Here is a 7,012-nt window from a genome sequence, read left to right as displayed (position 1 = left end):
GGCGGATTTTGGAGAGCTTAGTGCCAGAGAAGGAGTTGTGATTTCCATTGTAGCCAAGTAGCCAGTTCTCAGCCATCCCAGGCAAAAGGGATGGAGGTTTCTTTCATAGATGCTCTTTCCATAAAAGAAAAAAGCGTGTTTTTACCCAAGACTGTAGATATAGATGATAGATAGATAGATAGATAGATAGATAGATAGATAGATAGATAGATTATTGGGACTTATATGCCGCCCTATCTCCCGAAGGACTCAGGGCGTCTAACAATAAAATACAATAATACAAAAAGTTAAAAAGAAATTAAATTAATGGCCCCAGTAGAATAAATTAAAATTAAGTTAAAAATTAAAAAGATAATTAAAATACCTGTCAGTCCAGGTCAGCCTGATGGAAAAGGAGTGTTTTGAAGCCACGGCGAAAGGACCGGAGATCCAGGGCCATCCAAAGCTCAAGGGGGAGTTGGTTCCATAGGGCTGGCGTTCCCATAGAGAAGGCCCTCCCCCTGGGGGGTCGCCAACCGACATTGTCTAGCCGACGGCACCCTCAGGAGGCCCTCTCTGTGTGAGCGCATATAGATACAGATATAGATATATATATGGATAGATAAGATTTGTATAGATGTAATATTCAGATTATATGTAAATATGAAATAAGTATTATAAATCAGTTCATAGTATAGACTTAACTGTACAAAAATTATAAATAAAAATTATATTTTGGTAGCCCTGAAAAGGGTATCTCTCTGGAGAGGCATTCCACAACTGGAACATCAAAACAAGCAATTGCATGTCTCATATAGGTAGTCCTCAATTTATGACTGCTTGCTTAACGACTGTTGGAAGAGGACTTATGAACTGGATCCGAAATTCCAACAGTTGGGCTCTCCCCACAGTCATGTGACTGCACTTTGGGTGCTTGACAACACAGCTGCGTTTATGCCATCTGCATAGTCACGCGGCCACATTGTACAACACTTTTGCCAAAATGATCACCACAAAAACTGGAAAATGGTTTTATGACAATTACAACTGTAAATGGCCAGGATCTATTTCAGTCATAATTCAAGGACTATCTGTAATGTACCAGTGATATTTGAAGAACCCAGTCAATCTTCAGATGAAAGATCTTCAGGCTGGAACAAGAAATAGAATTTATATATATCTTGCTACCAAAGTAAATATTTAAAGAAAACTACCATGCACTGGTCTTGGAAGCAAAGAGATAGCCAGGGCAGCTGTTTTATAATATAAGGTAATATAATTGTATCTGGTTGTATCTGTTACAGTTTTAGCTGCAGCATTCTACACTTTGGTATTGTCTTCATGCGCTGTCCATGAAGCTTGCATTATAGCAAAGGAGAGAAATAGAATAAGTGCTATGCTTTGTTTAGTCTCACAAGTGGATACTTTTATATATCATTATGAAAGCAAGTATAAAAAGCATAAGCAGAAAAAATGACCACTATGATTTACAGTATCATCTGATGGTTTGATCCTGGCTTTTGAGTATCATCTAAAGTTAATGCACTGAAAGTCAATGCACTGTTACAATATTTTTGGAGCATATCTGTTCTTATTTCAATGTACTGTATCATGGACTGTCAGCCTTTTCATAATTAAAGATGCAGTTACTAGAATTAATGTTATTTTATTCAGAAACTTATTCTAATTATAATCCAGATAGTGCTTCTTATGAATGAGATTTTTCTAGCATCTCACTTATTTAGCAGTAAAAATACATATCTGAAAAAGTAGAATAATGAGAACAGTCCTAAAAATAACATCTGTTGGGAAAGGAACTTAAAACTTGTAGTCCGGTAGTGACTTTGGGTAAAAATAGATGAGTTTATTGTGTTAAATCCTACATCCTCTTCAATTTAAGAGAAGTGGAATTCAATAGTGGAAGTAGTATGCAAAATGAAACTAGGAAACCATAGCTTTGTTTTGAGACCACTAGTAAAATATTTGATGTAATTTAGTTTTAACAGAGAATGTAGTTACCATTACCAAGGTTTTAACTAAATGAGGGAGATGTCAGCATGTTTGGGGAAAATCTAAAATGCCAATGTTTCCATTTTTCTTTAAAACAACAACAACTTTAAACAGCAGTCTTCCTTTTTTAAGTTCCTCCCATCCCAAATTTTATGAGTGAGTATGGTCAATAAAATGAAATTCAGAGTGACACTTGAAAAATGGGAGTATGTATGGAATATATGCTTGGAAAGAATGCTTCAGAACATTTGAAGCATATACTACAACTTTCTTTTGCAGGATCCAGGTGGTAAACATGTATTTTTAAAACATATTTCAATTCCTGTGCATCCTATTTCTTTTTCTAGAGGGATGCTTCTATTATTAAATTGTTCAGTGTTATTCAGTTCTGTTTCCACGCATTCATAAAATTCCTCACATTCATTTAGAGTGTCATATACTCTGACACTAATGAAACATCCATGTGATACTACTAATTCAGAATATGGTTTATGATAATACTATAGGGGATACTTGCTGAAAGTTATTTATTTTTTGTAGTGTCTATACCCCAATCATTATTTGGAAAGATTCCCAAAGCAAATTATGTAAATTCAAATTAAAGAAACAGGATTATGATCCAGAAAGCATAACTGGAAGCTTCAAATTGGTTCAAAATACAGCAGCCTGCATAGTTTTGGCCACCTAATGAGAAGGAAGGACTCACTGGAGAAGAGCCCAATGCTGGGAAAGATTGAGGGCAATAGAAGAAGGGGACGACAGAGAATGAGGTGGTTGGATGGAGTCACTGAAGCAGTAGGCGTGAGCTTAAATGGTCTCCGGAAGATGGTAGAGGACAGGAAGGCCTGGAGGAAAGTTGTCCATGGGGTCGTGATGGGTTGGACACGACTTTGCAGCTAACAACAACAAGAAGATGTGCCTATGTGTCATTTCTCCTGTGCGAGCTTCATTAGCTACCAATTTGTTTCCAGGTTCAATTCAAAGTGCTAGTTGCCATCTTTAAAGCTCTACATGGCTTGGGTCCAGGTTATTTGAAGTAACTGTCTTTTCCTTATCACATCTACCCAACCCACCTGAGAATGGGGAGGCAGGGAATACTATGGGTCCCCTCTCCTAAGAAGGTCTATCTAGCACAGGGCTTTTCAACCAGTGGTACGGGTACCACCTGTGGTACATTGCCACCTGGCAGGTGGTATGCGACCATCCTAGAAAAGTGGTAGCGGGGGAGTGGAATGAGCTGAACCGGTGGCAGCACCGCACAAGCCTGAGCGAGAGATGGCTGAAGCTGCAGGGCTCAGCGGAAGCGCCAGGATCAGTCCTGCTTTCCAGCTGATTGGTGCTTCTTTGTGGCTGTCAGGGCTCAGCGGAAGCACCAGGATCAGTGCCAGGCTCCAGCTGGAGCTCGGTGCTGATTCCGGCGCTTCTGCTGAGCCCAGAAGAAGCGCCGATCAGCTGGAATGTTGCAGCATATCCAGGGTCTTCTGATTTACATTCAGATGCTTGGCAACTGATTCATATTTATGACGGTCACAGTGTCCCAGGGTCATGTGAAGTGACCAAAAGCTGCGGCAACCATGTAGCAGATGGCGGGAGGAATAAAAACCAAACTCACCCCACCCCACCCCCACTGCCAATCCTCAACAGAAATGCTCACAACAATGAAAACCTCAGGAGGAAGAGTGCCGACAGGCGGGCAGACAGGTGTCTTGTTCAGCTGTGGCTTGGGGGGGCACTTTATTCAGTGCCATTGTAACTTCAAACAGTCACTAAGCGAACTGTTGTAAGTCGAGGACTACCTGTACTTCATCACTTTTTTCCTTTTTTTTCGTCATCAAGTTTTTGACACCTTGCTAGGCGACTGGTGGTATTCGAATGTTGCCATATCCTAAAAGTGGTACAATGGGTGAAAAGGTTGAAAAGCCCTGATCTAGCAGGACCAAACAGAAAGGGCCTTCTCTGTGGTGGCTCTCTGCCTGTGGAAATAAGATTAGCCCCCACTTTATTACTCTTTCCAAGGCCCTGAAGACCTATTTTTTTGCCGATGGGCCTGGAGGCCCCAGAATGGGATGGAAGCCATCAAGTGACTTATTTGATTGATTGATTGATTGATTGATTGATTGTTGTTTTATTGTTTTTATATTGGTTTTTTATCTTTTGTAAGCCACCTGAATCACTGAGAGTATGGAGACAACGGAGGATTTAAAAACCTAGCTGAATTTTCAAGACCCAGGAGACCCTCATTCCTGTAGTAATTGGGTATGTTGATATCTACAAAATGTTATTGCAACAGACTTTACTCTTCAAATCAGAACTAGTCATCCTGAATTCTTTTACTATTTCTTTAAATTGGTATCCTGTGGTAAATTTCAACCACACCTCTACCCATACTTTCAGAAGCCTTATTGTAAACAAAAAGAACATTTTAGAAGGCTTCGGATAAACTGAAACTAGAATTTATTTAATGAACACTAGTTTTAAATTTTATTAAAATGAAAATTAAAACCAAACTATCCCCATGAAACCTATACTAAGTCAAAAAAACCCCCACAATGAACAAGGAGGCTTAGCAGTATAATTTGAAAATAATAAGTGACTTTAGAAAACTGACTTTTAGACCAACAGCTGACTGATATAGGATGAATGTGAAAGAAAATAAAAGGAGACAGTGCATCCACAACTGTGGCTTTGTGACTCATGTTTCTCAATTTTCTAACACTGTGGGTTACGTTTTCAGAGACAGCCGAGTTCTAAACTGGTTGGCATCCAATTTAGTTAGGTAAAATTTGCTGCTGTCTTTCAGGACAATGTAATTGTACTGTAATTTATATTAATCCAAGTAATGATGATTAATAAGAAGAGAAGCAATGCATTACAAAACAGAATATTTTAAACACTTATAATGAAAATAGTTTGCAAAACATGTTCCCCCAAACTTTTTTTTCACTGGCCAACTAAGCCACGTGTGCAGTGATGTATTAGCCATAACCATGATCTCTTCAACATGTTGAGGAACCAGAAGACAAGTGTTCAGTGTAATATGTTTCTGTGCTCTGACTTTTAACGGTATTTCTCAGAGCTAATGTTTTTGTTAGCTGTTGTTTTCAGAGTCCTTCCCTATGAAGATAGATAAATACCATCCACACAATTTTTAGGCTTCCACATGAATTGAGCATCTGCTAACTAACCATACTCTTCTGAAATTAAATCCCTAGATAATGCTTCTGGAGTTATGCAAAATTATTAGTATTAAATATGATATTAAATATGACTGAGAGACTGAAGAAATAATGCCAATGAAAAGAGTCTTTGAGTGATGGTGGTGCAGACACCAAAGATGAAAGCGATAAGTTTGCAGACCTACTGCTATTTCTATCCATTTTAAAAAAATTACAGATAGTAAGAAATCACCACAATTTGTGCATTCAGCCTGTGATTTTAGATTAATGCTACAAAGCAATTAACAATAATAACGATGGGGAAAAACTTTGTACATCTGATTCTTGTGTATATCTCGTTTCCACAAGTGCCATAATTGTAAGCATCTAAATCTAATTTGACTTGCATATGGGAATAGATTTCCTTTCCAATTTCCCCAGTTCTAAATAAACAGTAATTTATTATTTCAATGAGAATCTATTATATGCATTTCCTATTGTGTCCCTTTGGTAGCTATCGGTTTTATAGAGCACTCCATTTAACCTTGTCCAAACTCTGCTAAATTATTTTTTCCCCAATCGTGGCCGAAATCTAGGGCTTATTCAAGTCAAATGGAATTTCTTTGGTGGGTACAGAACAGAACATGGAAACAAATAAGACAGTTTCCATCAGCTGTAAAAATAAAGAAATCCAGAAATAAACAAACAAAACCACTATTTGCTTAAATGGTTAAAATGCAATATGCATTCAGTTGCAAATCCCTACAAATGTGGAACTAGAATCGGGTGGCATATTGAAAGAACTTTAACAAAAGTAGGCCAAATGAAGGGTGCAGGCTGCAAGACAAATAAGCAAACAAGATATGGAGTGGAAATGCTATCCCAGGCATTCAGCAACAACCAAATACAGATAATGATATCAAGGCACCACAGCCACAAGATAGGGTGAAGATGGCAGGACTGTAATTCACAGCATAGTTTCTAAGAACTGCACTTGAGTTATTTAAGATCACACTGGAAGAGGAGGAAGCAAACAAAGTACAGTGTAAGATCTTTAGGCTATGCATCTTTTCTGCCTAGCGCAGCAACACACCTACCTGCTAATGAAGAATAATTAATTATATGTAATCTGAACTCAACAGAAAGCAATTGTTTTCTTTCCCAAAAAGACAAGAGTGGACAATTTCAAAGCAACCCTGTTTCCCATGATCCTGGAAAGTAAACCATAAAATATGCTTAATATTGTTTTAAAAAATTAAACAATGTCCACCCCATTACAAACTAGAATAAAGGAGAAATCTTGACTGCACTCAGTTATGGGTGTTACAACATCTCTATATATTTTGTGTGCAGCCTGCCTATAGTTGTTGTTGTTGTTGTTGTTGTTGTTAGCTGCAAAGTCGTGTCCGACCCATCGCGACCCTATGGACAATATTCCTCCAGGCCTTCCTGTCCTCTACCATCTTCTGGAGTCCATTTAAGCTCACGCCTACTGCTTCAGTGACTCCATCCAGCCACCTCATTCTCTGTCGTCCCCTTCTTCTATTGCCCTCGATCTTTCCCAGCATTAGGCTCTTCTCCAGTGCGTCCTTTCTTCTCATTAGGTGGCCAAAGTATTTGAGTTTTAGCTTCAGGATCTGGCCTTCTAAGGAGCAGTCAGGATTGATCTCCTCTAGGACTGACCGGTTTGATTGCCTTGCAGTCCAAGGGACTCGCAGGAGTCTTCTCCAGCACCATAGTTCAAAGGCCTCAATTCTTTGGCGCTCAGCCTTTCTTATGGTCCAACTTTCACTGCCATACATTGCAACTGGGAAGACCATAGCCTTGACTATGCGCACTTTTGTTGACAGGGTGATGTCTCTGCTTTT

Source organism: Vipera ursinii (assembly GCF_947247035.1).
Source record: "Vipera ursinii genome assembly, chromosome: 2".
NCBI lineage: Eukaryota > Metazoa > Chordata > Lepidosauria > Squamata > Viperidae > Vipera > Vipera ursinii.
This window is presented reverse-complemented; position numbering follows the sequence as displayed.